The sequence below is a fragment of the Lactuca sativa genome, chromosome 8, assembly GCF_002870075.4.
Source record: "Lactuca sativa cultivar Salinas chromosome 8, Lsat_Salinas_v11, whole genome shotgun sequence".
In the NCBI taxonomy this organism is placed as follows: Eukaryota; Viridiplantae; Streptophyta; class Magnoliopsida; order Asterales; family Asteraceae; genus Lactuca; species Lactuca sativa.
In genome coordinates, this window is record NC_056630.2 from 235,126,883 (window position 1) to 235,150,767 (window position 23,885).

The following is a 23,885-nucleotide window of genomic DNA, read 5'->3' on the forward strand; positions in this document are numbered from 1 at the left end:
CCCTTCGGTTTAGTGGTTACATTTAGAATTATAGAAGATTGTTTGAGAGGATTTTGCAGATCTTCTCCCCATGTTGGGGAGTAACAATCGACTCCGTAACGCCCTCAATTTGGCTCAAAAGTTAGAGAGCTGGAAGTAACTTCTCAGTTAAGTGGTTGGAACTGAGAGAGTTAGATCCGAATCATGGGCATTAACCAGATTGGAGAGAATAGCGAAGACATCAGAGACACAACTCTTGATGACGGGTCGCTCCGACTTGAGAGAATCGATCTCCTTATTCATCTGGGTTAGCTTAACGGACTGAACTTCAAGCAAAGTAGTTTTGCGAGCAAGTTCATCCATAATCTTGTTCTCCATGGCAAGTTCAACTTGGAGTTTGTCAAGGCGAGAGGTGATAGAAGACAGAAGAGTGGCTTGGTCGGCTAAAAGAATGTTTCGCACCGAAACAAATTTATCTTTCTCATCTCGAAGAGATGTTGACAGTGATTTAATGGCACTTTAACCTTTTTGGTGTTAGTCGCTGCAGCTTCTTTATCAGATTGTAGAAGAAGCTTGACATCTGAAATGAATGTGGCTACGTCTTCTGAAGTTTTCTTACAAGACAAAATGGAGGCATCGACAACCTTGGTTGCATTCTGGATAGACTCATCATGCTGTTAGAGGGTTGTTTCAATAAGGGCTTGAACAACCATATCCGAGTAAGCGGATGTGGAGGAAGAGGAAGAGGAACCGAGCAGCTTGTCAAGCTTTTCACTTAAATCTTTTAATTGTCGCTTTGTAAGGGGAGCATCATCATCATCCTCACTTTGAACTCGATAAGGGCTGTAGAATTATGTTTCGAATTCAAGTTCTGCGCCACCAAGAACTGGGAAAGAGTTTGAGGAAGGAGATTGGGAAATGCGTTTGGAAGTGATAGGGCTTCGGTTTTTGAGGTAGGTGCCGCCGTTTTAGATACGTTGACACGAACCATAGGTCCGGGTGTGTTGTTGTTGTGGAGGTTGTTTAAGTGAAGATTGGTGGAGGGAGAGGGGCAGTAGAGGAAGGTTGAGAAGAAGTAGGTGGTGGAATTGGTGCAATGGAAATAAGGACGAAAGTATAAGATGGAGAAGGAGGAGGAGTTGGAATGAAGTCATTGAGTTGTACCTCGGGAGATGGAGAACGTGGAGGCGAATCTCCTCTCTGTGATCCTTCAAGGTTAGCATCTTCACCTTCGGCTGTTTTGTCGCGATCGTGATCGGAAGGAACGTGATCCGAATCACTAGGTGAAGCTTCCTTCGGCTTCCTTGCCATCTTCTTCACCTTTCGCTTCTTTGGAGCAGAAGAAGCTGCTTGTTCGGCCTTATGCTTTTTGTGCATAAAGACTTTGGAGGACTGACCTTCTTTCTCCTGCTTCTTTGGATCAGGCTTATTCCCATGTTTTTCTGGTTTATCAACAACATCCAGCGCACTTTGCATCTCAGGAGTTAATTGCCTCGGTCCTTTAGGTGGGAGGGTCCTGTATTCGGCTATGACCTTGCTTTTGGTAGTAACGCACCTGTACATCGATTTAGGAATGGAATCGATAAATGAGAATTTGGTTGGATCGGAGACTATGATCTTCATTGTGTGAAAAGTTGCAATCGAAAATCTTAAAGCGTCCTCCATGACTGGAACATTAAGCTTCTCAATAGCTCGATGAGTGACAAGAGTCCAAAACACGCCACAAGAAATTTAATAGTGTCGAGAAGAAGAATTGAGGCTTTGTACTAGTTGGGACCATAAAATAGGTCCGTAGTCCAAGTTGATGTCGTCATAAAGACCATAGAGTAAGGTCATGAATATCTTGCTAGCCCCACCTGACTCATCAACCCTTTGAGCAAATGCCTTGAAAACAAGTGTAAATAATCCATTCCACTGTGATGCGAGGCAAGATTTCTTGATCTTGGTCACCATTTTAAGAAGATCAGTATACCCCATATCGTAAAACATTGTGAAAAGTTGAGTCGCGGAGATGGAGTTAGGATTAACCAAGGAATCATCAGAAGCCAGCTTTAAGAGGGAGCAAAATCGAACTCTGGAGACGGATGTTTTGTGATTGAAAATCTCAAAGAAAATACCTTCCTTAATCTTTTCATAAGAAGCCATTGTATAGACTAGAGAGAGAAAAGACATCGGAACTGATTCCACTTGGGTCATAGCAATCACGAGTGGTGAATATTTGAGACATTCAACCACTTGGAGCATATAGGGATCATAAAAAAAGGATTCAGATCGATAATCTGGTTTTGGTTGGTCTTGATGGTCAACAGAGAGGATGAGGCAGTTAGTTCATGAACGGATGAAGATTCAACCATTATTATAGGTGTTAAGAAGAAGATGAATAGTAGAAGTTTGTCGGTGTGTTCTTGAGAAAGTTTGGAAGTGGTAAAGTGGTACAATAGGTGTAAGAAAACCTTATATACTATTCCCAGGAGAGAGAAAGAATCCATAGTAATGATGATACGATCTTCTGAATCGGCGCCTGAAAAAGCGCGATTTGACAGCTACGTTTCCCTAGGAAGACATCATCAGGCATGATCTTAGGAACCGTTTCAAATTCACGCGCCCGTTGCAAATCTTATCCAATGACTCGGTTTGAAATCTTATCTTGTTACCACCGTTCCAACTTCAATAAAGTTTCAAATCCATTTTCAAATTGTGAAAAAACCTTTCGCTTCATATAAGGCTGGCAATCTTCGTGCAAGAGCGTGCCAATAGAAAAGAAATAAAGAAAAGTATCTATGGGATTTAAGTGATGTCTATTTAGACACGAAACTATTGATCCTGGGCACGAATCACTTCCTTCTTAGTCAAGAGAGACTTAGAAGTGTTTGTGTGGTTTCCCGTTGAAATACGATCAAATGTTTAAGAAGAAACATAGAAAGGCATATTTTCAAATGTAAGCAATAAGGGGAGGCTTAGCTTCAACCGAACTTCAGTACTTGACATAAGACCAAAAGTTAGATGAAGTACTTGTAAGACCAGTGTGGCCTATGAAACAAGTAGGTTTAATAATATATTCAGTGACTTGGTAATATTGATGTTGAAATCTTAAAAAAATAAAAACTGGATCTTTTGGGTAGAAAAGTCTTGGTGTTAGACAGATTCATAAAGATCACACAAAAATAAAAAAGATTTCATGATATAGACCATCAAAGTGGTTTCGTTAAATCATGGGTGAAAAACTAAAACTTTGGAGTGTTCACCGTCAATTCGTTTAAGGCATTGGATTTTCGGTCTCACTTAACACGTGGTGAGACGAAACTAAGATCATCAACACAGATTTTGTGTAACCATAAACCTCAGTGGTAAATGCTGACAGTCTCAAGGGTTACGATCATGAACCAAAATGAGATGGAGATATAAGAATAGGTGGTTAAAGAACCGAAAGTACCTCTGCTATGAAAGACGGACGAAGCAGATAACTCTTAACTCAATGTGAGAAGAGTAAGGTAGCTCATGACTTGAGTGATTTTATCAGCCTAATTGGGAAGAAAGGATTTGTATATATCAAATCAGTAAGGCTTCACTCGAAGTCTTTTTCAGTCGACATGCAACAACATGCCTCTAGGGACACTTAGCTAGTACATAGATAAAGAGTGTTATACCTGCCCCAACTCCATATTGTAAGTGCATCTGTGAAACTGAAATACAATATTTTGGAATTTTCGAATTATTTGAGAAAATAAAAGAAAAATAATTAAACAAAAAAAAAATATTTTTTTTTATTTTAAAAATTCCGAAAAAGAAAAAAAAATTGGATTTTGGAAATTAATTGAAGACAAAAAGTAGAGTAAGCAGAAGATATACATAGTATACAAAGGACATGTAAGTTCCAAACCATAAGATGAAACAATTGCTCGCTTTGAAAAATTATAAGAGGCGAAATAGACCAAGCCTTTGGTTCATTTCGGTTCCCGAAAAATTAGGAGCCGAAATAGACCGAGCGTTCGGTTCATTTCGGTTGTTAGAGAATTTTAAGAAAGCGAAAGCGAAAGTTATACTTAATGAAATGAGTGTGGTTTTGGAACTGACTCAACTTCCATCATTCCTAAGCCTTGTAGTATTTTATTAAACGATGCTTCAGGTAAGGCCTTAGTAAAGATGTCATAAATTTGATCAGAGGACCAAACGAAGTGAATTTCAACATTCCTATCTTCTACGTGATCCTTGATGAAGTGATATCTCAGTGCTATGTGTTTTGTCTTGGAGTGTTGCACTGGATTATGACAAATTCTGATTGCACTTTCAGAATCGCAATAAAGAGGAATCTTCTTCATATTCATGCCATAATCTCTTAATTGGCTTTGGATCCAAATGACCTGGGAAGTACAAGATGTTGCAGCAATATATTCAGCTTCGGCTGTTGAGAGTGAAACACATGTTTGTTTCTTGGATTGCCAGCTGACGAGTTTACCTTCGAGGAATTGACATCCGCCTGTAGTGCTCTTTTGGTCCACACCGCATCTTCCAAGATCAGCATCAGAGAATGATTGAATGAAGAACCCTGATTTAGCAGGATACCACAAAGAGAGATGTGGTTCACTTCAAATATCTGAAGATGTTCTTAACAATCATCATATGAGGTTCTCGTGGATTAGCTTGGAACCTGGAACAGTAACAAACATAAAACATAATATCTGGTCTACTAGCTGTTAGATACATTAGAGACCCTATCATTTGCCGATAGAGAATGATATCAACAACCGGTTTATCCAAAGATGGTGTTAACTTTGTTCCAAATGCCATAGGAACCTTTACTTTGGAATCTCCCATCATGCCAAACTTAGCTAGTAAGGTCTTCGTGTAAGCCTCCTGATTGATAAATATGCCTTTGGGTCCCTGTCTAATATTCAAGCCAATAAAAAAGTTAATTGGACCCATTGAGCTCATCTTAAACTTAATCTCCATCAAATTCCTGAATTCAGCTGTTAGGCTGGGATTCGTGGAACCGAAGATGATGTCATCATCGTAAATTTGGACGATCATTAAGTGGTCAACCTCTTTCTTGCGAAAGAAGGTTGGGTCAACCGAACCTTGTTTAAACTTGGACATCTTTAGAAATCGAGTAAGAGTTTCATACCAGGCTCTAGGAGCTTGCTTCAAACCATAAACAACTTTATCCGTAATATAGCAATGATTAGGATACCTTTCGTTCACGAAACTTGGTGGTTGCTCAATATATATAGTCTCCTCTAGTTCTCCATTTAGGAAGGCACATTTGACATCCATTTGAAATACTTAAAAGTTTTTGTGTGCAGCATATGCCAGAAAGATTCGCACTGATTCTAACCTTGCTACAGGAGCAAAGGTTTCTTCATAGTCTATACCTTCTTCCTGACAATATCCCTTCATAACCAACCTTGCTTTATTACGAATCAAATTTCCTTCTTTGTCCATTTTCTTTCTAAAAACCCTATTTAAGCCAACTACAGATACATCCTTTGGTGTGGGAATTAATCTCCAAACACAGTTTCGCTCAAACTAATGGAGCTCGTCTTACATTTCATGTAGAGAATCGGAGTGATCGAGTGCAATATTAACCGTTTTTGGTTCTATTTTTGAGATGAACGAATTGAACATGCAAAATTCTACTTCTGAGAACAGAGCAGTTTGCTTCGCTTTTATATGAGACCGAGTAAGAACTCCCTCAGAGGATTCACCGATTACTTGAGTTTTTGGATGATCTCTTGTCCATTTCCTCTTCCAATTCTGATTGAGTATCCGAATCATCATTCGTATTATGATTCTCCCCCTCGAATGATGAGACGGTTTCAACATCAGGATGAGAATGCTCCCCCTCTAATGGGACTTCATGGGTCTTTGATGGTGATGGATTTTCCCTTTCGAAAGACGAATTGGGGTTATTTGATGTGGATGAACCCTCCCCCTGGAATATAGAACTCTCTTTTGGAGGTTCGCTTGGAGCTGGCTGTTCGGTTGGTCCTTGATGTTCACTTTCCATTTCTTTTGCTGCTTCATCAATAATTTTCTTTAATTTGTCTATCTTGTTGTCAGTTGCCTTTGTCTCAGAATGAATTTCTCTCTCTGGTTCATCAAAGAGCAACATGAATTCTTCGAATAGATTGGAAATTGGAATCGAGAATGGACTTGATTTTGGAAAGATTTCCTCCGTTGGACCTTTGCTTGATTGAAGTTTCTTCACGTAATCATCATCAAAGGTCACATAGTAAGTTTCTTCAATTTTCTTTGAACGTTTATTCAGAACCCTATATGCCTTTGAAGTTAGCAAGTAACCAAGAAAAATCCCTTCACTTGCCTTTACATCGAACTTGTTTTGGTTTTCTTTGGAGTTGAAAATAAAGCATGTTGAATCGAACACATGGAAGAACTTGACATTTGGCTTGTGATTATTCAAGATTTCGTATGGAGTGATGAAAAATCGTTTATTCAGGAAGGATCGGTTATGCGTATAGCAGGCAGTAGCTATTGCATCAACCCAAAAGTACAAAGGTAAGGAGGCGAAGCTGATCATAGTTAGGGCTGCTTCACACATAGAGCGGTTTCGCCTTTCAACTATGTCGTTCTGTTGTGGAGTGTAGGGAGCAGAGATGTTGTGAGACACTTCCTTATCAACCAGAAATTCTTCGAACTCTTGATTTTTGAATTCCAACCCGTTGTCACTTCGGACATTTCTAACCACCGTTCGCAGTTGAAGTTCCACTTGCTTTATAAATGCTTTGAGCTTTGGAGTCGCTTCTGATTTATGTTTAAGAAAGAAAACCCAGGTGAAACGTGAAAAGCCATCAACAATTACTAAAATGTACTTACTACCACTGATGCTTTCAATTGTTGAAGCACCGCACAAGTCGATGTGTAGAAGTTCAAGTGGTTCGATGATCTTTGTGTTAACACGTGTCGGATGACCCTTTCGGCTTTGCGTTCCCATCTCGCATGCAGCGCACACGTGTTCCCTATCAAATTTGAGAAGTTGAAATCGTCGTACATGATTGTGACAACCCAAATTTTATTCCATTACATTACCCCGTTACCGTTAACAGAATATTCCATTTTATAAAAGTTCCGTTAATTTGAGGTCGTAAAATAAATAAAGGTTTTTTTTATTTATATTCTATGTCGTTATTCGTCGTAATAAAATAAAGTAAAAACACTTAGATTACATTTCCATATTAATTTGGAAAAAGTAAATTTTATTACGACCACTAAATCGTGTGTGACCAAAAGCCCCGTATAACGGCAGTATCGGGTAGATTCCCACTGAGCTCCAACTCCAACCCATATATAAGGGGGAATGGACTTCATTCCACCCCTTTTCACTCTCTCTTTATACTCTCTCTCATACAAGCCTGATTTCGCCTCAAATCCGCAACCAAACGCCTCCAAATCGTAAGTCCCCTTACCCTAGCTTGTTCTAAACATTATGGATTGTAGATATACCCCAAAAATCGAACTTAGAAGCTAATAAAGAGGAGTTTACGGCCTAAGATCCTCCTTAGGGCGTAAACCCCTTAAATGAGGCCAAAATGACCCAAATTTGTCCCCTTGAGCTTAGGAACCAATTGAGGATTTAGCCTAGGAGTGTTTGAAACATAAAACAACAATTTTTGGGGCTTAAAAGAGGGTTTACGGCCCAAGCACAAGCTTATTGCCATAAACACCCTCTAAACTTGTTAAATCAACTCTAAAACACTCCCAAACCACCCATAGGCTTAAGACATAAATTAGGGACTTGCTATTTCGGGTTTGGAACAATTTAACACTAAGAAATGAGGGGTAAAAATGAGTTTATGGCCCAAGCACATGCTTAGGCCGTAAACACCTCCAAATCATGTCAAATGGTAGTTTTAATCCCCCGAAATGGCCTTATACTTCATTATAAATTACTAGGATTGAAAAAGGGCCTTAAACTTCCATAAAATCAAGGGATAGGAGTTCACGGCCGTGAACTCCCATAGAGGTGGTTCATGGGCCGTAAAATCCCATTTGGTCCCTTTAAAATCCTTAAATCCACTGATACATTTTAGATTTGGACCTAGCAAAATTCCACAATCAATATAAGGCCTTTAAACATCCTAGAACACCCTCACCATGAGTTTACGGCCGTAAACTCATGGGGAATTGTTCCAGGGCCGTAAACACCATATAGAGAGTTTACTCTTGGAGAGCAAACTCCATTCCTAAGCCATTCACACCCTTAAATGTTACCCGGGACACCCCAAACACTTAACCAAAGTGTTTTCCGCTCCTTAGAGTGCGTATACTTGTTTAATTAGTATTAAATGTACTAATTGCATGTGAATATATGTTATCATATGTTAAATAGGTCACTAAGTGTGTCCAATTCTTTACTTGACACCGAGCACCCAACCAGCACCTTCGTCGGATCCACGTACACCAGGTGAGTTCATACCCCTGAATGAACCTTTTAAATGTTTTTACATGTTTTATAGGGGGAATACAAGTTAAACATGCCAGTTATCATATCCATCACATGTGATTGATAACCCGCATGCACAAGGATTTACCACACTGTAAACTGTTTTACCGAATAGGATACTATAAATGGTTTTCTAAAATGTTTTCACTTGTTCAAAACTCTTACTTATACCATTTTATCAAAGTTCATTTGAAACTGATTTATGAAAGGTTTCCATAGAATTTCTAAAGGTTTTCAAACTTATTTTACCAAAGAATACCAAGTTGTGATTTCCTTAAGTATAAAGGTTTTTCTAAGGTTTTCATCAAAGTTCTCTTTCATGTCGTATACTCTTACTTGTTAGATACCATTGCTTCGCTTTTTACTTAGTTTAAACTCCTACTTGATAACGTTTCCACTTCGTGATACACTTATACCTGTTAACGCTGATACTTCACGATCCGGTTATCCCACACTGTTCGCTTATACATCACGATCCGGTTATTCCACACTGTTCGTTTATACATCACGATTCGGTTATTCCACACTGTACGCTTATACTTCACGATTCGGTTATACTTCACAATACGTTTCCACTTGTTACACACTCAAATGTAGTTAGATGTATGCTTGTGCTTGTATAGATGCATATAAATAATGATTGAAGGACTTAGGAAGGCTTGTCCGCCCTATTTCCTTTTCTTCGTTGAGATGTGGTCTGGTGGGATCGGATGGCCGTCCGAAGGTCGTTTGGTTCATTAGTTATTTATTATGTATGTGAGCATAGACATATAGGTTTACTCTTGTCAGTTCAGTTATGAGTCTCTACCTCTAGTTCAGCACTTATATTGGAACCCACTACCCACTATTTAGGATGCATCTTCGGGACACGGCCTTCTCTGTCGTCTAGTTGGTAACCAGAGTCTCCTGTAGGGAGAGCGGGCATTGTATGTATAGATCTATACGGGATTGAAACCCCCGCACCCTGACTGCTAGCTACAGTCCACGGCCTACCAAGCCAAGGGGTGACAAATGTCACATTTTATAGACGATTGTAGGCTGTCAGGTATTCTAGTGTCGGTTAGTATGGTTACGAGTATCCCAGGTTACCTTATAATTCATGGCCTTAAGGTAACGGTATTTTACACTGTATTTCACACTGTATTTTACACTATATGTTAGAAACCCACTATCAGAGTCACACTGTTTTAGACCTTGCTAGCCGTATCTTTTATTTGATACCGTCTGGGGTCTGTATCCTCTGTTTTAGACCTTACTAGCTGTATCTTTCATTTGATATTGTCTGGGGTCTGTATTCTTGTTTTAGACCTTACTAGCTGTATCTTTCATTTGATACTGTCTGGGGTCTGTATCCTACGTTTTTAGACCTTGTTAGCCGTACCTTTCATTTGGTACCGTCTGGGGTCTGTGTCTCTTTCGTTAGACTGAGCCAGGCGTGTCGTTTATTCGATACTCTCCTGGAGTCTATGATTCCTCTTGCCTTAGTCACAGTCTTCACTGCTGAGGCATAGGTTATTTTCCCTGATTTCTCCTGCTTTCTTTAATAATCAAATTCTGTATTTTGATAGTCATAGCGATTAAGGGAAAACTACTTTTTACCACATAACTCCGTCCAGTCTTGGTAGAAGACTGCTTTTATTAAAGAAAATATAGGATTTTCTGGAAAAGACACTGATGTAATGGACGCTCTAAAACTACCACTTTTATTAAAGTTATTTGGATAAAATGACACTAAATACTTATGAACTCACCAACATTTGTTAAAATGTTGATACTCGCTTTTCAAATAACTTGTATTCTCAGGTCAGCATTAGACAGGTACATTCCCGGAGCTGTTGATGGAGATAGCTTAGTACCAAGCTGTACTTATTCTATTACTTGTATTACGTTGGTGTATTGTAATGTAAACCATGTAAAAATATTACTATTAATGCAATGTTTTGTTGTACTTTGATTACTATAATGCATGTGTTGTGATACTTGACATGACGTCATCCACCCCAGAACGTTTCCGCCGTTCCGGTTTTGGGGTGTGACAGATTGGTATCAGAGCATTGTTTATAGTGAGCTAAGTATATCAAATCATAAAAGATATACAGCCTATAAATACTTAGGGATAAAACACTCTGACCAAGAATTATACTTTAAAATATAACCATATTTTACCAAAGTATAAGAACATCCAGAATCTAAACACCCGAACACAAGTATCACATGAAGAACAATAATAAAAGTCTTCAGATGTTGAGCATTACCGTCAAACCTGGGCAGTTATGTAATCGTAAGTTGGAATAAATGTAACCTGATCAAGTACATTTATTCGAGATGCGATGAACATGTGCTTAGGAGTGATAGTGGTGTTGCAACAGGCCTGAAACTTACCAACTAGGAATGCTAGAGCCAAACATAAAGTTAAAATACTATAGGAGTATTTTGGAACACTAAAAGACTCACACAAATCCCAGAATCACATTCAGAAGATAAGAAAATCAACAAGAAATTAAAATACCATAGGGGTATTTTAGAAGCCATAACTAACCTTGTGTGAAGAACTAAAAAGATCCTTATTGATATACCTACAACTACAAAGGGTATACTCCCAAGGTTATATATAATAAGGATCCCATAGGCTAAGAATGTGTGGTTTCGCTCTACTTCCTTTTCCTCGTTGGGATGTGGATATAGAGTATTATCACATATTCGAAGGCCTATCGGATCTAAGCTATATATGATTTTTATACCCTGTGTAATCGTAGCAGGACTCGATATGGATCATCCAGTGAAATGTTAATAATCTTTTAGGATTCTTTAGACATTTCCATTCTCGCACGAACCCTGTACACAACCCTATCCACTTCAGTACTCGGCATAAGAGTTGATTCAGACCCCGAGGAGGTTCATTGAGAAGCATTCCTGTTCGGAAATAAATGAAATGGGTCGAGACTATTGAATTCACCAAGTGCCTATATCTTTTTAGGGACATCGGTGAAAAACTCGCCTAAACTTCCGAGATTTCCAGCCATCCATCATGAAGTGATGACACCCAGAGACAGATTCGGAAGTGAGGCGGAGTAGAAATTCAATATGTCTTCACAAGAGAAGAACCCTAGGTAACTACCTGAAGAAAACCAATGTCGATTTCAGTCAAAGCTACGAGGTAGACAGAGGGAGCCAGTACATGGAACCCGAGAAGTGTCTTTTCCTCGTGTTCGTAACGCTAATACACCCATAAAATAATACAAATTAGTGAGTTAGTGATTACACTACTCACGCTATGTGTTAGGTAAATCGTCGTTTCCCATTGCCATTCACACGATTAGAGCGGATCCCCGCACCTCTATTGAGAGTATTTAGCCATAAGCCATCATAAGCCTCTCTTTCCGCGGTTTCGTTCCGAACTGTTCTCAAATCTTTCCAGGCCGGAGAGTGAAACCTTTCCCAGTATAAAGGTAACTTAGTAGGAACGACTCCCATCTTATGGCCTTTTTCCAATACTTACACTCCTACCTTGATTACCAGGACTACATCATAGGGATGTAGGTTGACACTCAGACAACTAGTACCCGAGGCAAGGGAAAAATTTATGCCTAATACAGTCAGGAAAGATATGTCCAGGGTTAGTCATCATCTCTCATTATCTTGTATTCCTTTCCGTGTAGGAAAAACCATGCCATGAAAGAAGCGTAACCAGTCCGCAAGCAAGAAACCTACTCTTTTATTCGATGAAGCTACATTCCAAGCTGCAGTCTCGGCAGCCGTAGCAGTTGTCATGGCTCACCTGAATGCTAACAACACTAATGTTAGCAAGGGCCTTATCGGGATTTCCGATCCTAGCAATGGACAGCAGCAACCAACCCCTGCATACCCAGCCACCCAAGAACCTCAACCGATTCCACTAAAGAGAAAACTCAAGATCGAGGAGGGAGGTAGCTCGACTCAAGGACCTTCCGGAGGGCAACGAGTTGAGGCAATCAATACCCCTGTCCATCCTTCCCTCCTGACTTCAAAACGACCATACCTAGGAAACCTTCCCCACTGTGGCATGTGTAGCTACCATCATCATGGTATATGTCGGGAACTCTTATGTGCTAGGTGCAACTGTTGGATTAGTGTCTAAGTCCATAACTATTTTGGTATGTACTTGACCCGATGGTGCATGGTCCTTTTGGGTTGCCTTCACCAAAGCAACTTGATAGGATGAATTATGGAGAGAAAGGATTAAATATGATTTATTAATATATTATGAGAATAATATATTAAAGGAGAAATCATATTGTTTAATTACTATTAGTCAATAATTAATTGGTAATTAGTTTTGTGACTAAAAGAGATTAATTAAACTTAAGGGACTAGAATTGTAATTATAAGATAATTGCAATTTGGGACATGGATTGCCTTGTATTAAGGAGTGGACAAATTCTATGGGGAAACCCATATGGAAATTGTCCAAGGCCTTAAGGAAAGGGATCCATGGGTTGCTTAGGGCTTAAGCATCCAAATTAGGGTTTCCTTGTTAGATAACCCTAATAGCCTCACTATATATATGACCCTTATGACCTAAAAACGTGGACATGACTCCTTCTAGGGTTTCACACGTTTTAGGGCAGCCTCCATCCTCTCTCCTCTTCATCCTCTTGCTTATGGTGTTTGTGAACCATTAGAGGAGTGACATTTGTGACTATAAGCTTTCTAAAGTCGATACAAGGAGATTTGTGATTGTTATTGCTACATAACAATCAAGGTATGATCTTAAACCCATTCTCATATTAATATGATTACTTGTATGCTAGAATTAGGGTTTATAGTCTTGGATAACTTGCATGTACAATAGAGAAACCTAGATCCAAGCATTAGGGTTTGTATGAGCACATAGGATGTTCTTAGGACCAAAAACCATCAGTGGTATCAGAGCCTAGACTGGTTTCTATTGTATTGATGCATTATATGTTTGTAAAATTCAATTTTTGTGATTCTGGAGGCTTGACTCGCCGAGTCCATAGATGAACTCGCCGAGTCCAAGGTGACTCGACGAGTCTATGCCTGACTCGGCGAGTCGGCTGGTCAATGAGAGGGAAAACCGGGATTTCTTGCTGTTTTTGCTTAAGGATAGTTGCCTTATCATATTAGATCAATATAAATCCGATTTTATGATATTTGACTATATTCTTGATCTAATTAAAGATATTTATCAATTAATGAAATATTTGTTTCCTTATGTGATAATTGATTAATTATTTTGATTAAATTGGTAATTGTTTTGCAAGAAATCATTAAATAAATCAAATATGGATAGTTATGTGATTAAATGTTAATTTAGATTATTTGTTATTTGATCCTTGTGCTTTGAAAAGTTTCATATTTTCCCCTTTAGGTTTTATAGTTTAAATTTGAACCCAAAAAGTTTTGTTGTTTTGAAATTTAAATAGTTGAAACCCTAATGTTTTGAAAAAGGTTTCAAAACTTGCCCTCAAGTTTTGGAATTTAAAAGTTGATTAAAAGTTTAATTAGTAATGTTAAATTCTAAAACCCTAGTATTGTTTTGAAAAGTTCAAATCACACCCTTATGGTTTTATTAATTAATTAAGGTGTATAATTAAAAGAGGTTTAATAAATCCATAAAAGTTTAGGTTTACAATTTAATTGAATTAAAAGTATAATTGTTAAATTAGACCACCTAGTATTTTAAAAGTGTAAAATACACCCTATACTATATATAACATTAAAAGTCTAACATTATATATATATATATATATATATATATATATATATATATATATATATATATATACATATATGTATATATATATATATATGTATATATATATATATATATGTATGTATGTATGTATGAGTAAAAGTCAGTCTTACCGTTAGTAGGCCTCATTCATGAAGCTAGTCTATAAGGGGTGTCTAAGGAAATTGCCTATAAAATGGCGATTGAATGGGTATCCACTCTTACCACCGCACTCTTGACTAGTGGAGGGTCGTTAGCCGAACGGATAGGATAGGACGAAACCTTCCATTATAAGTATAATGAATTACTAAAGTAACTAAATGTTTTTTCAAATTCCCAATCTTAGTTACTTAGGCAAAAGTGAATTGATGCAATTCCATGAAATTACACTTTGTGCCTTTGCGAAGACGTAAGTGGAGTGTGTGTGGTTTACCGACACACTAAATGGTTCTAAGCAAAGGTAGCAAAGGGTGACTCAATGTTTGTCATAGTTCGGTGGAGCGTGTGTGGTTTACCGGCACATCGAATAGGTGACTGTAACATGTGAGGGCACCATGTAAGTTTGCATGGTTATTCACACCCGCTTTGTGATCCTCGGCATCCCAGTCACAAACAAGAGGGGCATATCGAGATTTAAACATGCCATTGAAATGTTCAATGAATCTCATAGGATCTAGGAATTTTCATAGATTTAAAAAACTTAAATTTCCTTTTTTCGTTTTTCATGGTGGAAATTAGTGAATTCACTTACCTTCAAATTTTCTGCAATTTGGGTTACGACATCCCTCTCCCGAGTTGTAGAATATTGTGTTGGGTCCTAGCCTTAGTATCTCATTTGAGTGATTTACTAAGGACTCAATCAATCAACTAACTTGAATTTGTTTCTCCCGTTTAGTAGATGTCAAAGTTCGACAACTATGGTCTTCTCAAATCCTGTGGAACAAGCATTCCACATGAAGATGATATTCCACGATTCGATCGAGGAACAAGAGATCATAAGTTCACTTCCTCCTCCTCCTCCAATTATTCTCCCTAACCCACAAGTTCGAAGGCTTGAAAAGTTCAAACTCACTCAAGCCCTTTTGGCAAGTAAACATAAAGAAGGAAAGTCAGTGTGTGCAGACGTCCTAGGGATGAAGTCACACATTGATAGGTTAAGAATGTTAGGATCCGTTGTCTGTGAGGAGATGGCTGTTGATTGGGTTCTTCAGTCACCTCCTAACTCATATAGTGAGTTTGTAAGAGAGTACTATATGATGAACCGCAACGTGACCCTTATAGATCTCACCTATATGCTTATTGCTGCTGAATCAGCAATGGTTTGGCGCAATAGAAAAGCAAAGATGATTGGTGAATCTACCTTCAAGACCTCTAAGGATATAGACAATGGCAATGAAAGAAATGCTATGATCGAAAAGTTTGATCATAAGAGAAAGGCAATGTCTGAAGGAGTTCCATGTCATGTTCCAAAAGAGTCAATTTGCTTTTATTGCCAAGAGAAAAAGGCATTGGAGACGAAGCTGCCCCAGTTACCTAAGAGATCTAAGAGATGGGAGAGTCGAAACGTATGGCTTTAATATAGGTAAATTCCATTAACTAACTCTTTTAAGCTTCGATTCTGCATTCTTAATACACAATGTGATAAGATTACAATTGATGTTTTGTAGGATCGAAGAAAAGAAAGGAAGCTTAAGGGAAGAAGTGAGCAGAATCTAACCGTGAAGGAATGGATTTCGACCGCATTTCTCGAAGATTAGATTCTTGAGCTACTACTTAGAGTTAGAATTAGATTGCTAAGAAAGATGTATTAGCATAGTTTTTCAATGAATTGCATTGTAAGGACAAATTTTTTCCGCAATAAAATAAAATTTGATTTTATATTATTTATTTATCCTTGCAATGGCGTATATGAAAAATTGATGTTTGAATGTTTCTATTATTAGCAATAATGGATTTGGTTCTTATTATGTTATTTACGGAAAGTCGAGAATTTACCTAATAGGGAGAGTTTCTCATCGCCCAAATTTCAATTGGACAGAAACTTAGAATCATGCAACTTGGTTGCACGATGAGTGAGAAATATCATATTTGGATATTTAACTAATTCATTGACAAAGTGTCAAGTGAAGGACTAGGAGATCGAGCACACAAAGTTGCATGTTGATCAAGTCCACCATAAGAGTAACAATGATATTCTTCATTATTCACTAAAGGTTTAGTAAATATGATACTTACAAGATTAAGTGTAATTATGAATTGATTGGAAAAGTTTAAATCAATAGCAGAACGAATAAGAAGAATCAAGCAGGCAGAAAGATAAAAGTTTCTCCATTCTAAGAAGAAGGGAGAGTAGCTTTTATACTTGATGATAGGTCTTAGTGATTAAGAACCATATCTCAATTGATCCTCTAAGTGAGTCTTAGTACAATTGTATGTCTATGAAGAGGAATCAGGAATTGAAGAAGTGGTTAAATCAACAAGTCAAACATACTTCATTCCAAAACAAGTCTTAAAGTTAAGATTGTGACATTGAGTGAAAAGTATTAAGAAGGTTTGTAACATTCATCAAATGTGGAAAGTTGTGATGTCTTGGATAAGACAAAGACCAACTAGGACCAATTTATGAAGAGTTTTGATAAAAGCTACACTAACTCTTGAATATTTGTTTGTCAAGAAATGTTTTGACAAGAGAATCAAGGAGTCAGCGCGAGTCTTAATGGTCTTGAAAGGTTTCAAGAACAAATCAAATAAACCTTATTAATCATCACTAGCACACGAGTTGAGGTTTACAACCTATCGTGTTGACATTATTTTGTTTCTATGTCGTTCCAATTGAGTTAATTATGCATATGAGTTCTATGAGTTCTCGTTCGAATGCATAAAAGGCAAGGACCTTGATCAATGAAGAGTACATTGATAGGAAAGGGTGAGCTGCTTAACTACATAGAAGACGTGGTGGCAGCTGTGCTACCATAAGGCACGAAATCGAGATTAAGAAAGTTCGATCCATATGAGGTTGAATTTGTCGTAAACTTTGGTTTTAACAAATTCACATGGATAGGAACACATACACCGTTTAAATCTAAGTGTCATAAGATTTCCTCCTTCATGAAAATGATTGTGAGGAAATGCTTTCACTAAGAAAGATTTTAAGAAGATAGTGATTGTAAAATTGCATCCTCGAATTCGATTATGGTTACGGTATCCCTTTCCATGATTTGAATTGTGAGGTTTGGCAATTAGTCTTAATTGTTTAGACACACATATGAACTATCTAAGGCTAAGATGTATAAGTTTAAGAGGCCTTGATAAAAGATTATCAAAGCATTAAGTATTAGAAACATGGACTTAAGAAATTCAATAGGTATTGTCTTTCTGGAAGTTAAGATGTTTATGAATACATGTCGAAGCTAGTGGGAGCATAAGTGTTATGTTTTATAATAATCATCATGATAGTGGGAGCATAAATGTTATGATTGTATGATTATTAAGGCACGTATTGCAAGTTGGTAATATTAATTATAGAAAACAAGAGTTATACCTTGCAAAGTCGTAAGGGTTGTAAAGTTGTTTTGCTATAATTAAGGGAGAGAATATTATGCTTCATTTCAAATCTAAAGGCTTAGGTTGTGGAATGTTAATAAATTTAGCCAAAGGTACATAGTGTGTTCTTAAAATTTCGATTATGGTTACGGCATTCCTCTTCACAATTCGAATTTTGAGAACATAGCAAATAAAACATTGTGCGTCGTATCCCATACGCTTCGGGTATAGGATCGATTGCAAATGCTTTAATGTTTGACCATTCTAAAATTTTCCAAATGTCTAGCGCATTTAGAGGGAAAAGGAACTAGAATCGGTTTTGACTAAAATAATTAAACAACTATCAAAGGAGAATCCAAAGTTTGACGAGGATTGGTCGTTTGTGAGTAGTTGGAAGCATAGTATTGGATGGACCATATCGACATTATTATGAATAGAAAAGATTCTATTAAGAATGAGTTGTCATATGGAAATTATGGAAATGTTTACAGATTGGATGGACCATATCGACATCATTACGAATAGATAAGATTCTATTAAGAATGAGTTGTCATATGGAAAATATGGAAGCGTGTCCATATTTGGAATTGAATATTGAAAAAAAAATCTATGTCGAGTTTAGAAACTTTTATGCAAAAGGATGTTCAAAGGAGTGTACTTTGAGTGAGAGTCATCATATATAAGGAATTGTCTTGTAATAATCTCCGATAGAGAACTTTGTAATATCATTGGCAATAGTCTTTGTGACGTTGGTGCAGTGACATTACCAAAGGATCATTCCATAAAGTGTTAGAATCTATCATATTCTATAAGTGGCAAGTATTTGATATTCTTACACTTATGAAAAAGGATTTGGAGTTGTGAAATGAGAATGGTTGGAAATGTGTTCAATTTGATCTATTTCACAAAAGTAAGAACCATAGGTAAACATTGTGTGCATGCTAAGAGCATGGGACAAGTGTAATAATTCAAGTAAGAAGTTGATTACCCGAAACGACAAATAATGAGTAATCGATATGGTGATAAATAAAAGGTGTTTTATTTATGCTCAAAGGTTTGAGGTCATATGGGATTAGTATTATTCTTGTGTTTCACATTTGCATGTTTTGACTTCCTGAATAATTTAATTGGTTAAGAACAGTTAAATTATTCGAACGGGCCACAGTCGTTCATATGTTGGAAGTAAGTATGAATGAAGACTGTCATGAATTGGTTTGTAGATTGTCTAGAGAGTATTAGACATAGAAAAGGTTTGCTACAACGTTCATGAGTGCTTATGAATATGATTTGAGCATCGGATTAAACCCACGCTCACTTGGATCACTCCATGAATTGTATCATGAGTGATTGGTGAGACGATAACATCTTATATTCTTGAAACCGAGATGTGTGAGTTGTATCTTGCGAATCGGTTGCACATTGATAATATGTAAACGCACTAGTAACTTGGTGTTATAAAACATATTGTTGTGTGTGATTCGGTGAGTGAGTGCAAGCAAGCATTGTATCAAAGTTTATCCATTCTTTTTATCCAAAGTAGGATAAAAGCGATATCTTTGGGCCCCTCGATGATTTAGTGATGACAAACGTAAATGCTCAGCCGGGCTAGGGCTAATTTGATTTGTTCAATTAGTCAGTCGTCATCAATCGGGAATCGAGATATAGTACAAAGAGAATGATTTGAAATCATATCTCATATGATATCTAGAATGGAGGAATATATGATCCCTTATCTAAGGACACACATATCTGATAGGATCAGAGTTGACAACGGCTTTGGAAAGCTACGATTGCAGATCAGGATCTGAAGTCATACGCATAATAGTTATTAGACTTATCCAAGTGGGAGACTGTTGGATTAGTGTCTAAGTCCATAACTATTTTGGTATGTACTTGACCCGATGGTGCATGGTCCTTTTGGGTTGCCTTCACCAAATCAACTTGATAGGATGAATTATGGAGAGAAAGGATTAAATATGATTTATTAATATATTATGAGAATAATATATTAAGGGAGAAATCATATTGTTTAATTAATATTAGTCAATAACTAATTGGTAATTAGTTTTGTGACTAAAAGAGATTAATTAAACTTAAGGGACTAGAATTCTATGGGGAAACCCATATGGAAATTGTCCAAGGCTTTAAGGAAAGGGATGCATGGGTTGCTTAGGGCTTAAGGATCCAAATTAGGGTTTCCTTGTTAGATAACCCTAATAGCCTCACTATATATATGACCCTTATGACCCAAAAACGTGGACATGACTCCTTCTAGGGTTTCACACGTTTTAGGGCAGCCTCCATCCTCTCTCCTCTTCATCCTCTTGCTTATGGTGTTTGTGAACCATTAGAGGAGTGACATTTGTGACTCTATGCTTTCTAAAGTCAATACAAGGAGATTTGTGATTGTTATTGCTACATAACAATCAAGGTATGATCTTAAACCCATTCTCATGTTAATATGATTACTTGTATGCTAGAATTAGGGTTTATAGTCTTGGATAACTTGCATGTACAATAGAGAAACCTAGATCCAAGCATTAGGGTTTGTATGAGCACATAGGATGTTCTTAGGTCCAATACCCATCAGCAACATGAAGGGGCATACTGCTTGCGTATGCAGAACTCCAGTGGAGCGTATTGCATCAATCACGAACGTGACCACCAATCCAGTTTGCCCGTCTATGTGGTGAGATTGGACACTCCAAAAGGGACTTCCCAACCGAAGGAAAAGACAAGGACACAGGAGGAGCCTAACTCTACTACTTAGGGAGAAGCACCAAGGAACCCGATAGATTTTGGTACGTCTCCAAATCTCAGATAACTAACCAAAAACATTAAAAGGCTAATTCAAATGTAAATACTTCCCCATTAAGGCGAAAGTCGCAACACTGTTATAAAATTTAAAATTCATCAGGTAAAACTATAATGACTAAACATATACGTTACGACCATGTATAGTTAAGATGGATAGACCTAGAGTGAGTGAATGTCGCCTCATTTCCTGTTCCTCGTTTGGATGTGGATTTAGGGAGGAGTCGCTCAGTCAACAGTCCTCCCCACCTTAACTATACATGACTAGTATATGTTAGGCGATTATAGAAATGCCTCGTGAGAATCCATTCATGAAAAGGTACTCTACTCGGAAACACTTAGGACTCTCTATAGTTCCGCGTCGACTCTATTAGTCCAAGTATTCGCGGCAGTGATACACAGGACAAAACCCTAGACGCGTAGAACTTGTGTGCCTGATCAGCGCATGACTCTATCGATCCTTATTTTATGTCATGTCGAAGTATGCAAATTTCGACGACTCTATCGATCATGGTTTGACGTAGTGCAACCATGTGTTCATCCCTAGTGCTGTGTAAAAAGAACTTTCTCCGTAGGCATGTCGGCAAATAAAGGTTCTTTCAAACCTAAAACATAACACAAATGATTAAACCTAATGAGATCCGTCAGTTGTCCCTCTTATCTCAAACCATCCAAAGTACCCAGGAGAAGGGTACCGCACGTTGTTGACCGACCCCTCTTAGTCATATGGAAACCGAAGCGAAAGACACTGCAAGATACTCCAGAAGACAATGACCATCCGAAGCATACTTCGTAGATTCCCCAGAAAGACCTTTCGCACCTCGCACATCAGGTTTGTGAACCCAGAGGATAGAAATCATGGGACTAATCACTATAACCAGGTATATGCATAAAGGTGGTATGTAGTTGAGATGAAAAAGATTTAAGATGTGTGCTTCCTCCCTACTCCCTGTTCCTCGTTGGGTTGTGGGTCTGGGGTGGAGTCGCACAACTGAACATCCTGCCGACCTCAATTATATACGGCTTGCATACACCAAGTATTAGTGGTTAAGCCGAGTATGAGCTCTACCACGAACCTCATAGTGAAGTCCTTCATCCTATTCCATAAAATAGGAGCTGGAGTCAAGAGAACCACTGCGGGTTGAGCTACTATAATGACCACAAATCCAAAATTTGTTGTCATACCGGTTAAGCCCACATAGTAGCTAACACTCTCAGATAGTAAAGAGATTTAAGTTCCGAGTGATGGGAACCTATACTCACTAGATTTGACCTAGACCGGGAAACACTCAGGAACTTCGGAAAAGTAGTTACAGAAGATGTTCGCACTACTCAGGCACTTCGTCCACCCTGTTACAGGCAAGTAGTGCCTATAACCCTCCACCCTCTCGCATGGAGGAAATCGTCGTCGCCCTGTATACGATAGACTTCATTCTCCAAAGTGAACACTAGAATACCGAGAACCACCAGATAACCTCCGCAGCCAAAAATACTTGATCAAAGTGCGAAAGTAGTTGCGTTAAGCCTCATGACCCAGATCCCGAAGAGATTATAGACTTAACACCGGCCTAATAACCAACCTGAAGGACTACACTACCAGTATGGCAGAGAACGTTAAGAACTTCAGAATGGCGATCACGCCAGTGGTGATCTTGCCATAGAAGTACACTATGTTCTAAGTACTGAAAAGCTCTACCCTTCCGAGAGCTTAGGACCATCTGAGAATCCTCGCGGAGATTTGGTCTAACCCTTGTCAGACCACTACTACTTCCGGATATTCCACAAGTTCCACACCAGATCGATCCACTTCTTAGACTGATATGTGTTTACCCGACATCACTCATCGTATCCCATTCATCTTGATAGAAACCATTGAGAACCCTAACCTCGTAAATACACCAGTCGGAACCCACTAACTACACGAGACGGAATCCGCATCCCGTAGGTGAAGGTTTGTTGGAATGAGAAACACAGACCATAGTTCACTTGGGAATGCGAAGACAAACCGAATAGGAAGTACCCTCCTGCCTCTATCATTAATACCTACTTCCTTGCCTAGACCTGAATTTCGGGACGAAATTCCCTTTAATGGGGGGATGATGTGACAACCCAAAGTTTATTCCGTTACATTACACTGTTACCGTTAACGGAATATTCCATTTTATAAAAGTTCCGTTAATTTGAGGTCGTAAAATAAATAAACGTTTTATTTATTTATATTCTATGTCGTTATTCGTCGTAATAAAATAAAGTAAAAACACTTAGATTACATTTCCATATTAATTTGGAAAACGTAAATTTTATTACGACCACTAAATCGGGTGCGACCAAAAGCCCCGTATAACGGCAGTATCGGGTAGATTCCCACTGAGCTCCAACTCCAACCCATATATAAGGGGGAATGGACTTCATTCCACCCCTTTTCACTCTCTCTCTATACTCTCTCTCATACAAGCCCGATTTCGCCTCAAATCCGCAACCAAACGCCTCCAAATCGTAAGTCCCCTTACCCTAGCTTGTTCTAAACATCATGGATTGTAGTTATACCCCAAAAATCGAACTTAGAAGCTAATAAAGAGGAGTTTACGGCCTAGGATCCTCCTTAGGCCGTAAACCCCTTAAATAAGGCCAAAATGACCCAAATTTGTCCCCTTGAGCTTAGGAACCAATTGAGGATTTAGCCTAGGATTGTTTGAAATATAAAACAACAATTTTTGGGGCTTAAAAGAGGGTTTACGGCCCAAGCACATGCTTAGGCCGTAAACACCCTCTACACTTGTTAAATCAAGTCTAAAACACTCCCAAACCACCCATAGGCTTAAGACATAAACTAGGGACTTGCTATTTTGGGTTTGGAACAATTAAACACTAAGAAATGAGGGGTAAAAAGGAGTTTATGGCTCAAGCACATGCTTAGGCCGTAAACACCTCCAAACCATGTCAAATGGTAGTTTTAATCCCCCCAAATGGCCTTATACTTCATTATAAATTACTAGGATTGAAATAAGGGCCTTAAACTTCCATAAAATCAAGGGATAGGAGTTCACGGCCATGAACTCCCATAGGAGTGGTTCATGGCCCGTAAAATCCCCTTTGGTCCCTTTAAAAGCCTTAAATCCACTCATACATTTTAGATTTGAACCTAGCAAAACACGATCAATATAAGGCCTTTAAACATCCTAGAACATCCTCACCATGAGTTTACGGCCGTAAACTCATGGGGAGTTGTCCCAGGGCCGTAAACACCATATGGAGAGTTTACTCTTGGAGAGCAAACCCCATTCCTAAGCCATTCACACCCTTAAATGTTACCCGGGACACCCCAAACACTTAACCAAAGTGTTTTCCGCTCCTTAG